The sequence below is a fragment of the Arvicola amphibius genome, chromosome 12 (genome assembly GCF_903992535.2).
Source record: "Arvicola amphibius chromosome 12, mArvAmp1.2, whole genome shotgun sequence".
NCBI classification, from domain to species: domain Eukaryota; kingdom Metazoa; phylum Chordata; class Mammalia; order Rodentia; family Cricetidae; genus Arvicola; species Arvicola amphibius.
In genome coordinates this window covers 34420755-34444630 of record NC_052058.2, presented here as the reverse complement: position 1 = coordinate 34444630, position 23876 = coordinate 34420755, and the positions used below count along the sequence as shown (strand labels likewise).

The window sequence follows — 23876 nt, the reverse complement described above, 5'->3', positions numbered from 1 at the left end:
TGAGTTCCCCTTCCTGAGGTGCTGCAGTGCCACCCAGTGGCGGCTGATTGTATTGAGGCCACCTAAGCGGTATCGTTACCAAATGCAGGGTTCACCTGGAGATGGCACCCCCACACCTCAACACACACTCCTCAGCCAAGGCCAACATGAACAGGATGTGGCAGAGAGACGGACTTGGTGTCTTTGGCAGTTTGGAGTTGTAATGAACTGCCCGTGGAAGGCTCCCCGGCCTCCATTTCCCTGCCTGGAGTCAGTCAAAATCAGCTTCTTGGGCTCAGGATGTAACTTAGTCAGTAAATCGGGCAAGGTGGGACATGCCTAAAATCTCAACCCTCGGGAGGTAAATACAACAGAGAAAAGAGGTTTCCCAGAAATGGAGCATTTGAGATGTTGGGTAGATTTCCCCAGAGAGGAGGCATGGAACCCACTTTGAAGGATGTCAGGATCTTTGCTCCTGATCTTAGGGAAAATCCATCCTGGTGAATATGGAGGCAAACTCAGACCTGAACGCACCCTTCAACAGGGACACTCAAAACAGAGGCCAAACAGGAGCCAACAAGGCAGGAAAACACTGTTTTCTGCTAACTGGTTTCTTGAGCCTTCTTTCCGGAAGCTGGTAGATCCTTCTCTCCTAGATCTGCCAGTTTGCCTCTGAAGTCTCTGGGCTCGTGCATGCAGGAGACACAGACATTAGCACAACTGTCCCTTCGACAGACTGTCTCCTCTCTCTGTGCTGTGTGTTCTATCTTACTGATGACTTGAACCTCCCCAAGATCTCATGTTTATTCGCCCCTTGTATTATATTTTGGGGTGTGTGTGTGTGTGTGTGTGTGATGCATATGTCTCATGGTATAGAGGTCAGAATACAACTTTGGGGAGTCAGTTCTCTTCATTGTGTGGGTCTCATCCAGAGAAGAGGTTTAGTAAGGTCACACGTGTGCTGCCTGGAGAAGGCTTGGAGGTGGGAAGGGATGCTCCAGTCACTTCTCCGCCTTTCCCACCATTGCAGCCTATGCAGGAGGACCCTCCGTGGGTGGGATGCTCCTGTGGGTGAACTCCTCCAGGGTCCACCACTTGATCACGAAACAGATGGTCCCTGGCTTATAGAGCTAAGACATGACATCCTCAAGGGTGACCCAAGACCAGGAGCTGTGTGGGAAAAGAAACAGCAGGCAGATAATATAATCCTGCCAACTCCCAGTGCTGCAAATCCTCAAAGGAATTCTTGGTTTCTGCACGCCTTTGTTGACTTAGCTGAGGAGTGCAGGGTGTCACAGGGAAATGCTACCGACTGGCTTTTTTTTTTTTTTTTTTTTTTTTTTTTTTTTTTTTTTTTTTTTTTTTTTGTAGCTGTGCTCAATTTGCTTTCTTATGTCACCCAGGACAACAGGCTGGACTCTTCCATATCAATCATTAATGAAGACACTCATACACGTGAAAAAAAAGTTCCCAGTTGGTCCCAGGAGAAAAGGAGAAACCATGAGGGCAGCTCCAGGGGAGATCCCCAACACCAGGTAGTCTCAATGCAATTAATCACCCACAGAGCAGCACTGGGCAGATCTCCCCTTCTGTATACTCAGAGTCTGTTTCCACTTTGGTCCCTGATTGGTGACCAGCCTATGACACTGAGCTCCATCAGTCTCAGAGGACTGCTTCTTATGCTCCTTATCCCAGACTCAGTAGCCTTCATATTGTGTAGAAGGCAGAGCTGACAGCAAAAGTCCCTGGAGGAGGGCTGGTGAGATGACTCAGCAGGTAAAAGTGTTGGCTGCCCTATCAAGCCATAGAACGTGGGACTGCAGTGGGGGACTTCATGCTTTCGCATGCCTGTGCACTGGACAAGATCCCAGTCCTCAGACAACATGGAAGTACCTACGAGCATGCGCACACTCGGAGGTAAATCAGAGCCTACACCTGCTGGGACAGGAGCAAATATGGGGTTCCGGTTCCCACTTTATCAGTCACTAGTTTCTATCAAGCCCAGTATGTGGTGTCATCAGACAGCACCTAGTGTCTATAGCAGAAATTTCCCCACTTTGCATCTGTTTATCTACTTTTCCCTTCAATGTATTTATTATTTATTATTTCCTTTGCTCTTTAACCATAAATATTTCATGAAATATTTTCATAAATATTTCATGAAACTTTACATATTGTGTTTGTTTGTTTGTTTTCCGAGACAGGGTTTCTCTGTGTAGTCTTGGCTGTATTGGAACCTGCTCTGTAGACCAGGCTGGCCTAGAACTCACAGAGATCCTCCTGCCTCTGCCTCCTGAGTGCTGGGATTACAGGCATGAGCCACCACTGCCTAGCATACTTACCTCTATGTTTTTGAAAGTGTTTGGTCAAAAGTGAGATCCCAGGCCTCTGGCACCCCTATATCCAAGGAACCTGGGATGATTGGAGGCATGACCCCAGCTGGGGCCTTGGAGTTGCCTTAGTATGAACTCCACCTCCTGAAAAGCCCGCCAAGTGCTGACCCATCCCCAGGGAGGGTCAGGACCACTCCCATAGGTTATTTAGGCTGCTGCTCAGAGAAGGAACACATGCCTTTGGGTTTTGCATGCCCCCCCATCTCTCTCTTTCCCCACCATGTTTTTCTGGCCACCCGGGAGTGCTGCAGTAAACCTGGGCATTGATTCGATCTAATTTGGTGTGATTCGAATTATTTCTGTCAGCGGAGATGCTCATTTTAAGAATATTCCTAATATATGGAGGTTTCCCACTGAGAGGGTCTGCTTTTCCCACGGGCTCAGTGGCCTGCCGCATGCTGGAAAACGCCCCTTTTGCACTTTCTCCACCAGGCTAAGGCCATCTTCAACTCCGTGAGTTCCCCTTTCAGACTGCATGGCCTGTAGGGTTAGGGGACCCATTGGCTTTCCGGGCTTTCCGTTGAAGTCACGCGGTTAAGCTGGGCTTAGCTGAGTGAGACTTGGGTGTGTTTGGAGACGTCCCCACTCATTTCTCATGCACCCCCATTTTGACTCAAGAGCACTGTGCAGTGGAAGCATTGCCACAGGCTTGAGTCCCACAATTGACATGGGCTTCTAATGGGTCCTGGCAATTTTAAGCTGATTACTCAGACGCCCTTGGGTGGCCTTTTACAAAAAGTTCTTTTAAACTGGGGCTATCTAACATCAAACAAGGCTACGTAGCCCATGGTTTATAGATATGTGCTCCCGCCTACTCCCCCCTCCCACCTCCTTGCTTCTCTAAGCTGTTTGCTGTTTGTCTCACTCTGGGATTTTAAAACAAGTCTATTGAGCCGGGCGGTGGTGGCGCACGCCTTTAATCCCAGCACTCGGGAGGCAGAGGCAGGTGGATCTCTGTGAGTTCGAGGCCAGCCTGGTCTACAAGAGCTAGTTCCAGGACAGGCTCTAAAAAAGCTGCAGAGAAACCTTGTCTCAAAAAACCAAAAAAAAAAAAAATAAATAAATAAAACAAGTCTATTTCCCCTGTCCTTCCACTCTCCTGGCTTCTGCCACCTAACTATGCCAGAATTTAAAGTTGGTCAGATGACACAGGTTTCTAAAACTGTTTTAACTTTGTGGGTATTCGTTTTGAGATAACTCCAGACTAAAACAGCTCTGAAAAATACAAGCACATGGGTAATGGCTATTTTGACCCCACCACCATCTTGGATAAGAGTACCCACGTGTGCTAATATTATTTGACTTTTTAAATATACATCTAAATTTAGTTTATATGCTCAGTTTTGATGTAGGAGTCCCTTCTCTGTGCTGTGATTACCATTAATGAATAAAGAAACTGCTTTGGACCTATAGCAAGGCAGAACTTAGGTAAGCAGGGAAAACAGAACTGAATGCTGGGAGGAAGAAGGCAGAGTCAGGAAGATGCCATGGCACTGCCGCCAGAGTCAGACATGCCGAAACTTTGCCGGTAAGCCACTGCCACGTAGCAATACACAGATTAATGGGTTCAATTAAAATTTAAGAGCTAGCCAATAAGAAGTTAGAGGTAATAGGCCAAGCAGTGTTTTAAATAATATAGTTTCTGTGTGATTATTTAGGGTCTAAACTAGCTGGGCAGCTGGGAACCAAACAAGCGGGCCTTCCTCCAACACAGTTCAAATAACAGGTAATTGTACCCAATTCTCAAGTACGTTTACAGATCTGAGGGTTTGGCATTCAACCAAAAAGCCTCTAACACAGAGACATGCCAGCTCCTGCAGCACCCTATAACTCCTCCAAGAAGATGTGTGGTTGTAAAGGACATTTTGCCTCCAGGCTTGCCTTTGGGTTTGGTAAAGCCACCCACACAGCAAAAGGCGACCTTTCACCTCTTCAGCTTTCTGGATGCACTCCAGGGAATCAATCTTCTCATCCTGCCAAGACAGATAGACTAAATCTTCCCCCACAGGAAAATCTTTGGGCCTCTTGTACTCAGCAACTAGCGGCAAGCACTGCTTCTAGGCTGATGTTTTCTAAGGACTAGGAGAAATTTGAGATGTATGTAGCTAAAAAAAAAAAGCTGTCTCATTTTGGCTCATTTATCCCTCCCAGATCTAATGGCATTTGATGACTTAAGGTACTGGTAGCTCATTACTTTATTTGTTAAGTTTCCTGCTAAAATACAGACAGGTGTGCCTCTTTCACAGGCTCCATAGTCCAGGACTAACAGTTTTCAGGTGTATCTTAAAAATCCAGAGTTCCTGGGGCTAGAGAGATGGCTCAGTGGTTAAGAGCACTGGCTGCTCTTCCAGAGGTCGTGAGTTCAATTCCCAGCAAGCACATGGTGGCTTACAACCATCTGTAATGAGATCTGGTGTCCTCTTTTGGCGTGTGGGCATACATGGAGGCAGAATGTTGTATACATAATAAATAAATAAAAATCTTTAAAAAAAATCCAGAGTTCCCAATTCCCTTTAATTGTCTTTTAAAATATCCATACCTTTTAACCTAAAGCAATAACCCTTTGCTGTGACACCAAGATGTAAATCTATTCCAGTTGTCTTACAGACACCGACAGGTTCCTGGAAAAAGTTCTAGCTATATCAAAAATCAGGTCTGGTAAAAAACAGTCTCGAGAGCGTATTTTAACCTCTCCCGTTTTCAAGCATATTTTACAGGTCACTCCTGCTGTCTGGACCAAGACCAACTTACAAAGCGCTCTCCAGACAACGCCAACACCTGCACCAGCTCCTGGGACTTCACCATTGGTACCAACTCTCCTGGATCAAAGACACCTACCAACTAAAATCTGACTTTATCTGCTATTGTGTCCCAATTATACACCCGAGCCTCATCTGTACAACCAGGGCACTTCCCTGTCCCATTCTTTGTGGCAGTTAATGACTTCCCATGGCTGTCCACATTTTATAGGGTCAACAATAACAATATTTTTTCTCTTAGCCACCTGCCTTCTCATCTTCCTCAAAAAACAGCTGCCTGAATACTCCAGGAGGACAGTAAACCAGATGCCTCTCCAGCCACACCTCTCACTGAGCATGAGTGCACCAACTCCCAGCTCTCCCCTCTCCCATGTCACCCCTTGCCCACAGGAAGTAGCTAGACTTGAGCTGATGCCCCTATATCCAAGGACTCTGGGATGTTTGGCCAAAAGTGAGATTTCAGCCCCCTGACACCCCTTTGTCCAAGGAGCCTGGAATGATTGGAAGCATCACCCCAGCCCCTGGCCTGGGAGTTGCCTTAGTCCAGACTCCACCTCCAGAAAAGCCCGCCAAGTGCTGACCCCTCCCCAGGGAAGGTCAGGACCACTCCCATAGGCTATTTAGGCTGCCGCTCAGAGAAGGAACACGTGTCTTTGGGTTTTGCATACCCACCATCTTTCTCTCTTTCCCTGCCACCCGGGAGCGCTGCAGTAAACCCAGGCATTGATTCGGTCTAATTTGGTGTGATTGAAATTATTTGTGTTGGTAGAGAGGCTCATCTTAAGATTATTCCTAACAGAAAGCTTTGTTAATGTCTGGATTGAACTAATTGGCTTTTTTTTGTTTGTTTGGTCATTCGATTAATTCTTTGTGGTATATAGTGTGTAAAAAAATAAAATAAAATAGTTCATCTTTATGACAAAAGTACTTTAAATTAGCTTGGTCCAGACACAAAGGAATGGAAAACCCTGGGCCCCTGCTAGCCTGCCAGTATAGCTGCCTCCACTCAAACTAGAAGGTGAGAGTAGAAAACTGTTATCAGCCACGCTTTCCTCAGGATCTGAGGACCTGACAAAGCTCATGCTCTGTAAAGTCTGAAGATAAGCAGGATACGGAAGAGATAAACCCACACAAGATCTTTGCTGAGAAACAGACACCCATAAGTGGTAGATAACATGTGTACCACACATGCTCTGCTCATGTGGAAAAGGAGGACAGGACCTGCACATTGGGTTATAAAAACCATTTTGTGTGCTCTCTTGGCACATCTGAGGGTTATCTGAGGTTGCGCCAGACTCTGCAAGGTCGTCAAATAAACCACCTCTCTTTCTTGGTGCTCTGAGCCTTTGGCTTATTAGAGAGTGAGGTCTCATTCTTCACACATTACGCATAGTGCTTAGGGTAACCTAGCCTGTGCTCCGGGGACCGTTGTCACTCACTGTGAGCTCCAGAGGTGAGAGCTGGGATTCGGGTTGGCAGGTTACTTATTGGGAACAAGGTAGCATTTTCAGGAGTGTGAGTGACCCAAAGACAGCTGTGTCTTTGAAGATTTTTACTCCAGCTAGGGTGGAACCTTATAGGAGCTGCATCGTGGCTCTCAAATTCAGTTAACTTTCCACTTCCTGTGTACTCTGGCACCTCCCAAGATCACAAACAGCTGAGTGGCAGGAAGAAGTAATGATTAGAGTATCAGGTGAGTGCCCTTCGACCTCCTCCAACTCCTGCTGGTGTGTTAATGCCACAGACTCAGAGATCACTGTGCTATTCTGTTTATTTCATTGCCATGACTACCAGGTCAAAGTTATGATGGCTGATGGTCACGCCAGGCTGGAAGGAAATCGCTTTAACATCCGCAGAGTTAAATATAAAGCACTGTATTCATTTCCTGACAGGGGAAAGGTTGTGAGCTCATGTATGGAGTTTGAAGAGACTTTGAGAAAGTCTGTTTGCAAAATTGAGGTCTGGGGTTAAGATAGCCAGCAGGGCCTATTGCAGGCATTGCCTCACTGATAGGGGCAGGTATGGGAGAAATCTCAGCAGTGGACATCAACAGAGCTGTGTGGAGAAAGAAGCAGTGGCAACTGATCAAAGAACGCAGCTAGGCGAGAGAGAGAGAGAGAGAGAGAGAGAGAGAGAGAGAGAGAGAGAGAGAGAGAGAGAGAGAGAGAGAGATCTATCTCTTGTGGTCCTTCCCACTGGCCAAACCCATAAGGAGCCCTTTAAAGCCATCTATAGAATGTTTCCAGAAGGCAAATGAAAGTGGTTTATACAGATGAGTGGCTGATATAAATAGGTTACTTACCTATTGTAATGGTCTGTCTCCCTCCCCCATCCACTGAGGCAAGCAGATCTTCCTCCCGCTTTCAGCCTGAGTCTTTCTTTCCCAGCTCTCTCCCTAAGAGGCAGCTTCTGCCTCTCTCCCTTCTCCTCACGTTTTCCCCCTCCCCCTCTCTGTGTCTCTCCCCCCCTCCCTCTCTCTCTGCTCTTCTCCCTTCTCCACTTACCCTCTTTCCCTTTCCCTTCCATAACCCGCTAAATAAATACCCACTTTCTCTGCATGGCTGTCTCTGTCTCTCACTCACGCGGCTCCCAGCCTGGGACCCGCGGCCCTCGTGGCCCACAGGCCACTCAGGGCACTGCAGTGGTTTTATTTCTACCATAACACCTATTATTTAATATATTATTTACCCCTAAAAAATTAGAGACACATCTGTGGGATCTATGACTTCTTCCCAGAATGAGTTTGTTTGCTCCTGGGTCACTGAGGTCAGAATCCAAGAATACTGATGAGTTTATAGATAGGTATTCCACCAAGAGCCCATTTAACAGGTGAACACACACAACAGGACAGCCCTGGTCATGCTGTTTCAAGTGACCTTTGGACTCATCATAGCTTAAGGTTCAGCCCCTGTGCCTCTCTCTTTCCCAATGGGGTAAGCCACTCCTGAAACTGATCTGAAGCTGGGAATGCACTGTTCTCAGTGTCCCCGTCATTAACTGACCTCTCATTCCTCCCAGGGAGACTGGGATTCCTGAAGAAGCCCTTAAGATAAGAGTGGAGAGAGAGGGAGGGAACGTGATTGCCCTTGAGAGGGGAAAGGAAAATTTAAGGCAGATTAAATTTCTCAGATCTCAGTGACTCAGGCAACACTCGGAAGCAGAGTAGGTTCAGAGAACCAGATGGACGGCAGGGTCAGGAGAGGTGCCCATGCCACAACCCAGAGTCTGCTTTATTCAAATATGACTCTGTTAGTTTGCTATCTGTTATTAGCCAGAGTTGTGATTGGCTGGCACAAAAGTGTCCCTCTTTATTTGAAGTTACACTGTCAAATGGAATCTCAAAATATTAACTGAAAAATACCCCCAAATTAGAAATCGTATGTGTATTTTAAATTTATTTGTTTGTTTTGTTTCGTTTTGTTTTGTTTGAGACAGGGTTTCTCTGTTACAGTTCTGGATGTCCCGAAACTTGCTTTGTAGATCAGGCTGGCCTTGAACTCACCAAGTGCTGGGATTAAATGTATGCATCACCACCGCCCAGCTAAACTTTTAATGTTTTGTAGTGTGGGGTATAAATTCATATAGCTCCCCCAATGATGAGCTTACATTCTATCACAGAGTTGAATTCCGAACCAAATGATAAATTTTAAAATATTTTTTATTATGTGTGGTTACAATTGTCAAGTTTATTACAGGCTATTACTAGTCTCTCGTTGTGTATAATGTAAATTAACTTTTATCATAGGTATGTATAGAGAAAAGACAGCATAGATAGTACAATCAGCAGGTTCAGGCTTCCCAGGAACATCTTGAAACAGTCCCGACCATTGCACTCCTAAATTAGACTTTCAGTTAGCTCACATACTAAATCAGGTTGCAGCTCCTTATGGCTCAGAGAGTGAGGGCTAGCTGGGGAGAGGGATGGGCTCACTCCTGTATCTCAAGAAAGATCTTAGGCTCCCGTCAGACAGGTTCTCACACCTGGCTGCAAGGCAAGGGACAAAGAAGTGACAAGTGCTGCCCCAACTAGGAGAGAGTGAGTGGGGTGGGCTACCCTGATGTCCTGAAGGGCTGTAATGTTCCTACTTTTACAACCGAATGTAGGTTTCGATTCTCTGAGCCATTTATCAGCAAAGGGCAAGAGCACAAACAAGGCCTGAGTCAGCCCCACAATGTCTCAAGGAGCGTTCCTGCAACCCCCTTGAAACTTGCCCAAGTATGTCCAAAGATAAAACCTCAGTCAATTAAAAACATACTAATGTAACTGCTGCTTGCTTGACCAATCATGTTTGAGATGACCTAACTGCTTCTAAAATTACCCTGGCTGTGCTTAAAAGGAGCCTGCACACTCAGGGTCATTGACATTTTGTACGGTGAAGGACCCCCACACGCATGCTGGTATAATAAACGCTCTTCGCTCTTACATACTCTTTGAGTCTGGGGTCTTCCTTCAGCTTTTGCTCAGACCCTTACAACCTGAAGCTCCTAATGTGTCAGGACAGAAACCTAGTGTGGCCGGTGCTTCCGGACAAGGCAATAATCAACTCTGTAGGCAAGTGTCTTAGCTTTGGAAGAAATGGAGCCGCAAAAAATGTCAAAGACTATTAAACAATCCACGACTATAGTAAAACCTAGAGCAGAAAACTCCAAGAGACTCTTCTGAGCTAGTGCAATCAAGCAGAAGGCAAGGACAGAGAAAGCATTAGTCAGGCTATGGCGACAAGCAGGTGACACGAAGAACTGGAACTCTTGTTTGTGTTTGTCTTTGGTTTTTGTTGTTTATTTTGTTTTACAACAGGGTTTCTCTGTGGAGCTTCGAAACTTAGGAGAGCTCAGCTAGGAGAAGCACATTGTTTTCTTCAGCTGGTCTGTTTGAGTTTTGTGACAATCTTACTCAGTGCAGGTTGGCCTTGAACTTGCTATATATGACCATGCATTTGCTTCCACCTCCCAAGTGTTTGTATTGCAGACTCGAGCTTAAAGCTGTAACCCTGTGGTAAAGAGCTTGCCTAGAATGTGTACCTGGGATTCAATGCCTAGCACCCCTGAATGAATTCTAGAAACATGTAGACTTTCTATTTATGATTTGTTATGGAGCACACTGCTCAATTCATTGAGATCTATTTCTCAGCCTAGAAAATGACCAACTTTTATTAAAGTCCTTTATGCCCTTGAAAAAATATATATAATTTGCGGTTGTTAGGTGCAATGCCTTATTTGATATATATTTTATCGATGTAATTGTAGCTGCTTGAAGGTATTCATTTTTAAGTCAACGTATAACAGAATTAAAAATACTAGAAGATTAGTTAAATAAAATATGTTGCTCTCATAGGGTGAGCTATCTTACAGCCATCAACAGTAAAGAATAAGGCCTAATAGAATAGACACAGAGAAATAACCATACCGCACTTAGAAGTGAAGCTGGCCAGTTGCAGTAGAGTACTGCTTGATTGGAAAAACATTAAGTAATCCCGCAGGGATGATATAACTAGTGACTACTCACTGATCTATAATTTTCTGTATTTCTGTAATTTTCTAAAATAAGTACTTGTTAGTTCAGTAACAAGAGGTGAATTACAAAATACAGTGCTGCAAATGAAGGCAGATGTCCTGCTTGTTACATTGGAAATGCTGTCAATATAAGAAACACATCATTTGGACTGAAGGAGACTATGAATATCTAGAACATGCTGGCCTCTTTCCTACAGTTCTTTTCTTTTCTTTTTTTGGATATGTTTCCAGTTTTAATTTGAAAAAAAAAAACAAAAATGAAAACAAAAAAAAAGTCTGAAACAGATACATACATTTCAGAGGACATGGAGAGAAAGGGATGGAGTACCAATAGTCATCGCAAGTATTATCAACACTGGTTCTGTAATTCAATTTCTCTAATTAAGCCTCAAGCTTCAAAGTTTATTTTTAGTCATTTTTTTACAGTTACCCGTTTGAACAACACCAACATGAAATAACTAAATCAAGATTATCTAGAAAATTCTTTGCGTAGATTCCTAGCTGAAGTAGCTCATGCCTAAATCACGAATATACTCTGATACCCTCTCTGTGCTTATCTGTGCGCCATACTTTGATCACCACTCATATACTTAGCAAATAAAGCATTAAAATAAGGCCAGTGCTTCGTATACCAAAACCATGTTCACAATGCTTAAGGGTGCTTACTGACCTGCCAGAAATGTGGTCAGAGCAAACAAAGCAGTGTGGACCCATTTAAAAAGAAACTAAGTGGCAATTGGAGAGGTGACTCAGCTAAGAGCACTTGGCTGCTCTTCCAGAAGATCCTAGTTTGATTCCCCGTGCTAACTAACATCTAGTGGGGTCACAGGGGTTTAACTCCAGCGGCAAGGGATCTAGCTCCCTCTTCTGGCCTCTTCAGGTACCCTTGGTAACTGGACAGGTACCTGAACACACACACACACACACACACACACACACACACACACACACGTAAAATAAAAATACCTATTTTTTTTAAGTCAAGTGATCTTGGCTTGGTTGCACACACCTCTAATGCCAGCACTGGGGAGGTAGAGGCAAGCGGATCTCTGAGAGTTCTAGGCCAGTCTGGTCTACATAGTGAGTCCCAGGACAGCCAGGGTTATGTAGAGAGACCAAACAAGCAAACAAAAGTCAAGTGAACAGATAACTGATTCAAGGTAAATGGTGGGGTTTCCTGTCAGGAGAGCTCCCCGACATGCTACGGGCCAGGCAGTAGAGAAGGCAAGCTCCTCCAGACTCTGTGATGATTCCCTCTGACTGAATGGATATTGAGTTATAAAAATATATACAAATCTTGAACAAACGAGAACTATGAGAATGGAAAAACAACAGCAATGGCCTCATCTTCTACTGTGCCAATAGTTACTATCTTGGGATATGCAAGTAATTGGATTACTGATGCCAGCCACCTGCTCTGTGCCCGGTAAAAGGATTATTCGTGGGATCGGAAGCTTCCTCCCAAAGGTGCAGTTTAATTCCTTGACCTGCCGTGGTGAGGGGACTGCTAGAAGAGCCTGCATTTTATACCACGGCTGGGCAGAAAAACTGAGCGGTGCCAAGCAGTTCCCCTATCACTTGCTTGTCCAAGCCAGTTCTGAAACGAGACAGAAATAGGCAGCCTCCGCCACCGCCATGTGGACATCGCCACGCATGGACACTGTTATGCACCACTGTCTGCTACCAAAGCAAAGCTGACGAAGGCGCCGCTTCTCGAGTGTCCAGTACCAGGTCTCCCAGCTGTGCCGTCTAAGTGACCCTCAGGTTGACACGTGTTGTTCTTTCCTTTCTTATAGCACACTGACAATGTCCACGGCACACCAAACATTGGAAACGAGTCAACCACTACCCAGTAAAAAAAAATGCTTATTCGTGAGTGATTGATGACCAAAGCCCATGATATGATAGTGGATTTCCAGTCCTGACCAGATTGGCTTTGACTCAGCATAACGTAGTTGGACTGTTTAGGGCAAGAGCTCAGGAGTGAAGTGCTGAAGATTGGATACCAGCTCCACTGTGTAGATGCCATGCTCTCCAGAGTCAACAATTAGAGGACTCATCCTCCACTCCTTCCAATGCCTCTCAAGACATGTTCTCTAAATTTTCTCAGTTTAAACCACAGATGTTAGATATCTCTTATTTTTATGGAGGATGTAATGGTTAGAAAGAATGCATAGCTGGGCACGGTGGCATGCGACTTTAATCTCAGAACTTGGGAGGCAGAGGCAGAGGCAGGCAGATCTCTGTGAGTTCAAGGCCAGCTTGGTCTACATAGTGAGATCCAGGACAACCAGAACTACATAGCGAGACCCTGCCTCAAAAGAAAATAAAAACAGCAGCAACAAAGGAGTAATATAGACATGTTCAAATACACCACCTAGCTGATTGTCAACTTAGCCAATTGTGTTTCCTCTAGTCTCCCCCCATGCACACTTCCTTCCTGTCTTATCCCCATCTCTTGTACCGTATTCCTGCAAAATATCAAAGAACATTCTATCTGTTATATGTCAATCACAGAAGAGCATTTGACATAACCACCAACCATACTGTTATCTCATTTTGTTTAAAAAGCAATGACTCCTTTAAAACATCTGCCATTGAGGCAGAGATCGAATGTCCTTGATTACTCCGAGAAGTTTATTTGAGTCATACATTTCGTTACATGACTTTTAAGTTTCTTTGAATCTATTAGAATTACGACGATTTAAAAAAATGATCTTTTCAGATTCTAGCCTAACGCTTTGTGACCACCAGCAAATGTCAGGGCTGTTTGCTTTTCCCACCCTTTAGTGTTCAGTGCTTTGGTGCCCCTCAGTGCCACACCAGCTTTGCATTTGCACTCCGGGGTCAGCTGGGTCCCCATTTCCACCTTCAATAAGAGCATCATCTCAAAACTCACTTCCTCAGGAGTCTGAGGTCACTGAGCTGGGACGTGGGTTTCTCAAGACTGGCCTTGTGGCCTCGAGAAACAAGACAGTTTGTTTTGAGGGTTGTTTTTGTTTGAGTTGCTAGGGACCTCAGGATGCCGGGGTCTCATATAGGGTTGACCAAGTATTCTATCATCGAGCGGTGCCTCCAGACACCTCCAGAAGTGAGGTGTCTAAAATGCTAATTGAATGATTCCACAGGCGACTTCAGGGATGTTTGTGCCCCTCATGGCATATGAAAACAATTACTAACTTGAATGTTCAAGTAGAAGAATTGGATAAATACAGCTCCAATCACCTCCAACCTCAACAGTCAAGGAATTAACTTCCTTTTCATGTCCTCCTTTAGTAAAGAGGTCTATTCCTCTGTCTTTTGCTTGCCCTCACCCCACCCCAACCAAGACAGGGTTTCTCTGTATAGCCCTGGCTGTCCTGGAACTCATGTTGTAGATCAGGCTGGCTTTGAACGGAGAGATCCACCTGCCTTTGCCTCTCAAGTGCTGAGATTAAAGACATGCACCACTACCACCCAGCCAATGGATTTATTCTTTAAGCCAAGGAGCATTTCATGACAATGAGACCATTGATTCCATTTATCCATTCAGAAATGCCTGGATGAAGGCTGCCTGTGGGCCTCTGGTCAACCTTGCTTTAAGCTTTGGTTATCACTTGATTGATTATCACTTGATGCTGCTGTCCATCATAGTGACACACTGTGCTATAGTTTGGATTTGACTTAATCCCATGTTCTTCAAGGATCCGTTGAAACTGAAGGTTTGGTCCTAAAGGTGGCTCCCTTGGGAGCCACTTTAGGAAGTGGAGCTGATGGAAAATCCGTAGGTCCCTGGGGGATGGGATTATGGTACTCCATACTGTCTACTTTTTGTTTGATGGTGTAAGTACTCCCACACACATGAGCCTGCATCATAATGAGATTGCAGCTGGGAAGAAACCCTTGGATGAAATTAACTAATACAGACCCTTGATCTCCCCCCCCCCCAAAATTTGTTTTTATAAAATGAGCTTCCTCAGGCATTCCACTGTATAATGCAAAGGCTGACTAATACAGTCTGAGTAGTAGACCAAGTTAGTGGTCTAGATATCAAATATGTAGAGCTTTTTAAAGACAGGTTTCTGTTAGCCCAAGCTAGCTTGAACTTCATACTGAGCCTAGGGTGACCTTGAACCTTTGGCCTTTGTGCACTTACTGAGCCCTTTGGGGTTATAGCCATATGCCATTATCCCCTTTGTGAGTGTGTGGTGGTGATGGTGGTGGTGGTGGTGGTGGTGTGTGTGTGTGTGTGTGTGTGTGTGTGGCTGTGGGGTGTGTGGTGCTGGGGATCGAACCCAGGGTATTGGACATGTACTCTACCAATTCAGCTACATCCCTAGTCACAAGGGATTGGTTTTATTTCAGAGGAACAGTCTGCTACCAGACCCATAAGAAGAAAAGCACCTATGCCAGCCTCTTGGATGTGGCTGAAAGGATGATGGCTTTGGATTAAGGCCAAGTTTGGGCTCCTTTGACATTTGGAAGGCTATGCAGCAGCTCAGTGACATTCCTTCCAGAATGTAGGTACCTGAAGTCTCTCAGTTACTGCTTTTGGAGTTTAGCTGGCAACGGGAAAAGTCCCTTTCCACAAACCCCAAACCAGATTTGGCATTATAAGCCTTTGTCTACAAACAGGGTGAGCACTAGCAGAAGGGGTACTGAAGGGTTATGTGTTGTTCCAGGAGTGGGGACTGTAAGGCTGGAGGGACGCAGGGACAAGCTTTCACAGAAACCTTCCATTTCTAAAGGATGTGTTTACCTCTTAGGTCATGAGATTGAAAACTACAAAATCAACTCAGGAGTTCACCACCACACCACACCCCTGTCCCATACTTTCAGTTCCATTCAGGTGACTCACCCCTGCCCTCTGCTGGGGATACATAGTCCCCTGCGGTACTTGTGGATAAGGGTCAGCTGTTCCTCAAGTTGATGTGAAATCTTGGCTCCCAATTCCTTGGGGGAGAAACTGTGAAGTCTTTGCTAGCAGGACTGTGATTCTTGCAGTTTTTCTGATATCAGAGAAAAGCAAAGATTCCTAGTGGGGACCACAGACTTTCGAAGTGAGAAGCACAGAGGCCAGAATGGGCTGTGAGTGTTGCATTCTGAGGCCTGATTTCAGGGCCCAGCCCTGGGGCTCCCATTCGCTTTATGTCTATAGGGAGAGGCAGCCAGAAGCATTAGCCGGTCACACTCTAGCAATCGTGCCAGCTCTGCCTGTCACCCCTGTCCCAGAGGCACTATCCCGAGTTCAGATCACCATCAATTTCTGCTTTGGGAGATGCCAAACCCTACACCTCCTCAGTCTCAGAGTGCCCAGAGCCTCCTAAAGATTTCCCACCCACACAGGCTGCCAGCATGTGGGAAGACAGGCAGGAAGCCAGATGCCAGAGCTCAGGGGTACAGACGGAAGGCCTCTGAGAACCAGACGAGTCCAGACATCTCCCTAGTAAGAGAAGCAGATCTGAGGACCCCCAGGCAATGGGTGGAGAGCTCAGAGGAAGCCGCCTCCAAGCCCTGCAATCATGGCTCTGACACCCTCTACTTTATCTCTGGCTCCGTAGCTTTGAACCTTGTCTGTGCCCTCCCTGAAGTTCTGAGATGCTCAGCGGGATGTCTTCAGGAATGTTTTGTTTTGTTTTGTTTCTATCATTGTTGTTGTGCTTTTTTTTCCTCATTTTTTTAGAATTAGCTCTGTCTATGTAGCCCAGCTAACTTCCTATTCCAGATCCTCTTACTTCAGGGTCGTGAGTATTGGGATCAAGAGAGACACCACACACAGCTCCAGGAGTGGATGGTGGTTGTGCTGGTTTTGTTTTGCATTTAGAGACAGGTTTTCATGTAGCCCATGCCACAAACTCAATATAACCTCCAGCTGTCCTTAACTCCCGATCTTACTTCCTTGATGCTGGGATCACAAACACGTTACATCATTTCCCACTTCCAGGAGTATTCTTACATAATTTTAAATTGTACTTCATTTGTTATTTGTGTATGTGCGTGTACCTGTTCATATATGATGTGTCTGTATAAGTGTGGGTGCACACGTGTACATGTGGAAGCCGGAAGACAACTTTGATGTATTACATTTGTTTATGTTGTGAAATATTTGTTTAATGATGCAAAGATGTGTTGCATTCTTTTATGTTATGTTTGTTTAACTCTGTGAAGCTGTGTTACTTTGCCTGTCTAAAACACCTGATTGGTCTCTGAAAAAGAGCTCAACAGCCAATAGCAAGGCAGGAGAAAGGATAGGTGGGGCTGGTGGGCAGAGAGAATAAAATAGAAGGAGAAATCTGGGAGGAGAAGATTGGAATGAGAAGAGAAGGGGTCAGCCACACAGCCACACAGCCAGACCTGGAGTAAGAAGGAAAAAAAAAGATACACAGAAATAGAGAAAGGTAAAAGCTCAGAGGCAAAAAGTAGATGGGATAATTTAAGTTAAGAAAAACTGGCTAAGGCCGAACTCCAGGAGTTCAGCGAAGAGAGGGAAGGGGGTTATGTGAGTAAGGTGGCATCAAGATCATGATGGGGAAATCTACAGAGACAGCTGAACTAAGCTCGTGGTAACTCACAAACTCTAGACCGACAGCTGTGGAGCCTGCATGGACCAAACTAGGCCCTCTGCATGTGGGCAACAGTTGTGTAGCTTGGTCTGTCTGAGGGGCCCCTGGCCCTCCATCCCTGGTACCCGAGCTTGGTATTTGGAACCCATTCCCTATGGTTTGAGATGCTTTGCTCAGCCTTAATGCGGGGGGAGTGGGGAAGGGAGGCTTGGTCCTGCCTCATCTTAATGTGCCAGGCTTTGTTGACTCCCCATGGGAGGCCTTACCCATTTGGAGGAGTGGTTGGGGGAGAGTTGGTGGGGAGGAGAGGGAGCAGGAGGAGCGGTGGGAGGGGCAACTATGGTTGGTATATAAAATGAATAAAAACATTTTTAAAAAGCTCACTAAAAACATTAAAATGACCATGTGAGATAATGAAGAATGAAGGAAGGAAGGAGGAAGGGAGGAAGGAAGCAAGGAAGAAAAGCTGGCTAGCAGCAAGATAAGCTAAGGCCGGGCATTCAAAAGTAAGAATAAGCCTGCATGTATTTACTTGGGAGCTGGGTAGTGGGCCCCCAAAAAAGACTCGAGAGCAAAAGAGTAAGACTGAGCAACAACTACAACAAAGAACACAAAAAGCACTGAAATATTGTTACCGAGATGTCAGGTGGTAGATCTGTGCCTGAATGATCAATATGCTTCAAGAAGGGCTGACTTCATGTCTGAGCAGAAGCATAATTTAAGGCAGTTATGCCTGCAGCCCGCTCCGGCCCATGATTTTCAGCCATGGCACTGATTATCATCACAGCAAGTACATACATACACAGTGTGGGTTTGCCATCACAGTTACGAGCAGTGAGTACCACAGTGTGGGTTTGTCATCACAGGCAGTGAGTACCACGGTGTGGGTTTGTCATCACAGGCAGTGAGTACCACGGTGTGGGTTTAGTGAGTACCACGGTGTGGGTTTGTCATCATAGTCACGGGCAGTGAGTACCACGGTGTAGATAAAGTATGTCACTGCGGGGGGTAGGCTTTGAGGTCTCATATTCTCAAGCCTCACCCAGAGTCTCAGGTCACTTCCTGTTGCCTGTGAGTCAAAATGTAAGAACTCTCAGCTCCTTCTCCAGTATCATGTCTGCCTGCATGCTGTCTTGCTTCCTGCCATGACTATAATGAATTAAACCTCTAAAACTGTAGGTGAGCCACCACGATTAAATGTTTTTCTTTATAAGAGTTGTGTGATCATGGTGTCTCTTCACAGCAATAGAAACCCTAACTAAGACAGAAGTTGGTACCAGGGACTGGTGTATTAGTGTGATAGGCCTGACCTTGTTTTTTTGTGTGAAAGAATATGGGCTATGAAATTAGAAAAGCAGTTGAATGCTTTAAGTGCTTCTTAATGGACCGTCTTAGTAGGAGCATGGAAGACAGTGGTCTGAGTGCAATTTGAACTGTGGGTGTCTGGAGGAGAAGAAAGTTAATATGTGGTCTAGAAACTGGTCTTGTTATATTTTGATGAAGAATGTGACTGCTTTTTGCCCTGAGGCTAAAGTGAAAAGTTTTGGATTAATTCTGAAGAGTTTTAGATTAATCTCAAAAGAGCCTACTATAGACTCTGCTGTGGGGTTCTTAGTGTTAACGCTAATGAAGATATATAGTGAAAAGGAGAAAGCTGATGAGTAAAGAAAAATATTTGAGGAGAAAAGGAGCACCAGAAAGCTGAATGGAGCTAAATCCTGTATTCAAGGAGATAAACAGATTAAGAAACGGAATAAAGGGAATGGGCAAGACCCCCCCCCCCCAGCTAAACTTCCAACTTGTGAAAAAGAATTAAAGTTTCGAGCCAAGTGTGGAGATACATACCTTTAATCCTAGCACTCAGGAGGCAAAGACGGGCAGATCTATGGGGTTGAGGTCAGCCTGGTCTACAGAGCAAGTTCCAGGACAGCCAAGCTCTGGCAGTGAAGAAAATCATTGAAAACAGAAATCTGGGGAAGATTTAATTGTGAGGGGATCATGTTCCAGCTCCAGTAAGCAGCAGAACATGGTAGTTTTGGCCACATTGCCTACCACTGGTCTAGAGCAGCAGGTTATATACAAATGAAGGCAGCATTTTTTGACTGTCCTAAATTGTGTATTGGGTATGAGTTTTGCAAATATTACATGTATTAGCAGTAACAGTGGAGCTGCAGAGTGCTGTGCCTTCTCCAGACTGCACGGTGAGAGCCACCAATAGTGTGGTGGAACTTGTGGCCCTTTCCATGGCCATGGCTCTTGAGGCCAGCAAATGTCAGCCCATGCATCTCTCTGTGATTGTGGACTGGTTTGGTGGTCCACTGGGGTGTTGGGATTTCTTCTGATAGCTTTATGGAATGGATCAATAAGGATAACCTCAAAAAATTTGTATGTGGAATGTTTGCCAACCCAGTAAGAATTCAGGGCTCTCAGAGGCCCACAGTGGCATCCAGCTTTCTCCTCAGCAGCAGACCAAAGGCTTCAGGCAAACTTTAGCTGGTTCACACCATGATGTACTGGCTTGCTGTAGTTGCACCCTTAGGAACTGGGCATTTGCAGTCACCACGAAGGACACGAATTCTGTATATGACATAACCTCGCTTGGCCTTGTATCCCAGCCTTCACGCTTTGTCAGGCCAGGTGGGGCTGGGAGCCCTGTGCAGTGCAGACAGTCGGCAGTATTCAGCAACGGACCCTCAGGAGAAAGTGTATCATGTCGGACTGCTTCTTCCTCCATAGTTCCTGGATGTATTTGTATGCACCCATCTTGACTCACCTGATGGAGGAGAGGAAGAAGCCTTTCTCCCACAATCCCTTTTCAAGGCAGCATTAAAAAAAATCTATTGTTCTGCCTGCATGTATGCCTACAGGCCAGAAGAGGGCACCAGATCTTGTTACAGATGACTGTGAGCCATATGTGGTTTGCTGGGAATTGAACTCGACCTCTGGGAGAGCAACTGAGCCATCTCTCCAGCCCTGATAGGCAGCATTTTTAAAAGCTCTCAGTGCCAACCAAATCAAAGTCTCTGATGATGGACTCAGATGCAGACGTTTTGAAAAGCCCCAGGAAATCACTTGGAGGCTGTGCTGAACAGACATCATGATCCTGGGGAATGGCAGCTTGTTTACCTCCTTGCCTCCTCTTCATAGTCTTGCAAAGGTGGAACCTGAACTCTGGGTAAGGTGAGTGTCCAGCGCAACCATGTGTTACTTAAAGCAGTTGGGAGGTTTCTGGGCTGTGGTGGTGTACACCTTTAATCCAAGCACACGGGAGGCAGAGGCAGGGGATCTCTGCAAGTTTGAGGCCAGCCTGGTCTACAAGAGCTAGTTCCAGGACAGCTAGGGTGTTACACAGAGAAACCCTGTCTCCAAAACCAAAACAAACAAACAAAAGAAAGCAGTTGGGAGGCCTCTGAGGCTGGTCTTAGCATGGTTCTGTGGTTCTGCTTTGCTTTTTGACAGGGATGTGCTCCAAGAAGTGTGTGTGTGTGTGTGTGTGTGTGTGTGTGTGTGTACCCATATACATATATACACATATATTTACTTATACACACATATATACATATATACAGTATACACACACACACACCCATATATATCTGACTTCACTCTGCTGTCAGCATCACAGAACATCACTGGGCGAGATAACCTTAAGAGGTCACCATTTGTGACGGTCCATGAACATCACATTATATGCTGGTTCTATGGTTCTATGTTTAGTCTGTGGGTAAGGAACTCAGATGTGTGAATCTGTGTCACTCCCTAGATCTTTGGGGCAGACAGCAACAAAGCTAAAATGCTGCAAGATCAGTCTTCAGCAAGCAACCGCTTGTGAGGGGCAGAGGGATATGGCAAGGTGTGTGAAACACGCGGTCACCCACACGGCAGCTTTGTCTATGTCTGCATGGCTATCTTACATGTGGTCAATTTTCAAGTTAAGTTTGTTTGGGGGAACTTTTCTCACACATTTTCTCACAGACTTTTCATTTCCTAATCCCTCGAAGACAGTGCCACGCCTGAGGGGAAAAGAAAATCTACACTGCTTGCAGCTGTGCAATTTTGCTGTAAAGCTGGCATGCGGACAACTACAGCCAAAGAGAAATGCAGCTTCCATGCAGAACTGTCCTGCGAGGGCTGGTGGCGTGGAGCCTGAGCAGTTCCGGGTCCAGAGTTCTACGGCAGAACACTCCGGCTGAGAATGTCTCTGAGAGTCCCGCTTCATCTGTCTTTGACACCTCTGTCCTATCGGCCATGAGCAATTTCTCCACACTTTCATAAATCAAAATGGACCCCTTCTTCCTCTTCTCTCTCTCACAAGACGCCCTTCTTTGTACAGAATGACTCGGATCAACAGAAATGCGTTGAGAAAGCCTTGTGTTTTCCCTCCATAACAAAAGGAGTCAATCTTTGTGTATATAAACCTCTGCATAGGCCATGGTGTTTTGTGCACAAACAAGGAAGTGATAGAGCTCTCAGGAACGCGGCTCATTCTTTAAAACGGGCAACATGCAATCACTTACAATGGGCAGTGGGATGTTAAAAACAGGGTCACCCTGCCCTTATGGCAGGTTTTTCCATACCCACATGTCTATCTTGGGTGTGCTGTCACTTTGCAAGATAAAAGTCTGAGTCAGGGCCTTTACTTCTGCTTCCTTTACTTTGTGCTTCCTGATGCCCCTATCCCACTTTCTCTTACCTGTGCTTCCCCATGGGATGTTTGCCAGAGGGAAGACCAGGCTGCTTTCTGGAACATGACCACATTACCCCCTCGCAAATTAGACATTGAGCTCACCCAGGGCAGCTGTTGTGTCTGATGGCAAACCAGGCTACAGAAGCTTAATGAATGAATGATGGAACCCGGGTTACAAAGCTTAATGAATGAATGATGGCAACTCGGGCTACAGAAGCTTAATGAATGAATGAATGAATGAATGATGGCAACCCGGGCTATAAGAAGCTTAATAAATGAATGGTGGCAATCCAGGGTACAGACGCTTAATGAGTGAATACCAATCGCAGAATGATGATGGAGTGATCTAGACTGCACTAACTAGCACAGCACAGATAGACTAAATCCATCACTGATCGTAGAGCTGAGAACCCAGGGCCAGCAGCCTAGGCCAGAAATGTGGGTACAATCAGGAAGTGCTGCAGGTGTTCTGTGGGGACAGGAATGCGATAGTAGAATCTCACATTCTTCGTGACTCCTAGGAGTAACCGCTTCCCCCTCTTGCTTCCTTTGGCTAATGTAGGGTTCGGAGGAGAGGACTCAGGGAGCCCTGAAGAGTGTCATGTGAGGGTGTGGGGAGTCATCCACAGGAGGAGAAAGCCAGAGGAAACGAGTGGATTTTGGGTGTTTCTGGGCATTCACAGGGTACTGGTCATGCATCTGTAGCCTAGGCTGGGAATAGCATCCTTAGGCCCAAGACAGGGAAGGAGGAAGAGATGCACAGCTACCACAGCAAAAGGAGGCCTTAGAGGTTTTGTTTCTAGCCCCTCCCCTGGGCCATGAGGAGGAGGTTCCCATTCCAGGTAAAGGAGGCCCCAGGTGAGCTGTTGGCCAGGTGCCTGTTATGACACTTAATATTCCCCTGGAAACAGCTCCTTGGAATTTCCCAGGAGCCTTTGGGTAACCATATAGCCCATGGGTGAGGGAGCCAATCCCCCAGAGGAGGCCTGGAAGACTTGAAATTGGAATGACAATACCTCAGCCTGTAATGGAGTGGAGACTTCCGAGGATGCTGTTGACCATAAATGATGATGGGCAGGGCTAAGAGCCTCCTCCCGGGCTTCACCATCAGATCTTCTAGTGAGGACTTTTGGGGACTTTTCGTCAAGAATTCTGGGGCTTGGAAGACCCTTAAGCAAGGCCAGCAGGGGCCCTGTGACAGTGTCTGTGACGCCAGCTTGATTGTGCTCCCCCAGAGTGCAGTCTCCTCCCCTTCCCAGGGCCCACAGCCGGCCTAGCATGAAATGAGCAACACACTCCTGTCCCTGTAGCAACCTCTTACCCGGCTCTCAACCTTCTTAGACTTCCCATATCCCATGCCCCTGGCTGCCCCTCTGGGGATGAGAGGCCTAAAAAGCTTTTCCCACCTCCAGCCAGGCATGCCGTGGATGCGTAAAGAGCAGGCTTCAGGTGGTGCGGGCTGTAAGCCCCTGGTTTCCCTTAGAACGGTGGCTAGGGGTGGGGTTGGGGCGGGGAGAGAAGCGGGATCACTCACAGATGCTGAAGCCAGGGTGGCTCGGGATGAACAGAGACACCACAGAATCTAGTCAAAGCCAAAGGCTGGCACTGCTGCCCCTCCCTTGGCTCAAACCAGCACTCAGAAGGGAGCCCCTGAGCTGGAGTGAGAGAATCAAAGGTCAAGAGTGTTGCAGGTGTACTGCTATCCACGAACCCCACTGATGACAGCCACAGAGGGGTAGGAAGGGTGGGGAGGTGCCACATGGAGGCTAGCTGCTGCCAGTCTGCGCCATCACCCTGCCCAGCTCAGTGTCATAAGGTGCCACATCTTTTCAGTCCTTCAGCAGACTTCCAGGGAGGAGTTAGCACCTGCTGAAGACAGGAAGCCAAAGAAGACAGCAGGCCCCTTGAGAGCATCTTCCTTCTTGGGCACCCTGCTGGACAGTCCCAGCTCCTTCCAGCCCTGGGCAAAGCCCTGCATCCTACTGTCACCTGAGTCCCATGG

The 23876-nt window shown here is 46.2% G+C and overlaps 1 long non-coding RNA gene and 1 pseudogene across 1 annotated transcript; both read right to left on the bottom strand.

The window, feature by feature from the left end:
• Window positions 1-870: 870 nt before the first annotated feature.
• On the bottom strand, window positions 871-7570 carry LOC119828072. Its single transcript, XR_005287747.1, has 2 exons — window positions 7434-7570; window positions 871-1149 (listed from the first exon to the last, which is right to left on the bottom strand). It is a non-coding gene; the product is annotated as an uncharacterized LOC119828072 (long non-coding RNA).
• Window positions 7571-19337: 11767 nt separating this feature from the next.
• On the bottom strand, window positions 19338-19950 carry LOC119827092 (annotated as a pseudogene).
• Window positions 19951-23876: the final 3926 nt, after the last annotated feature.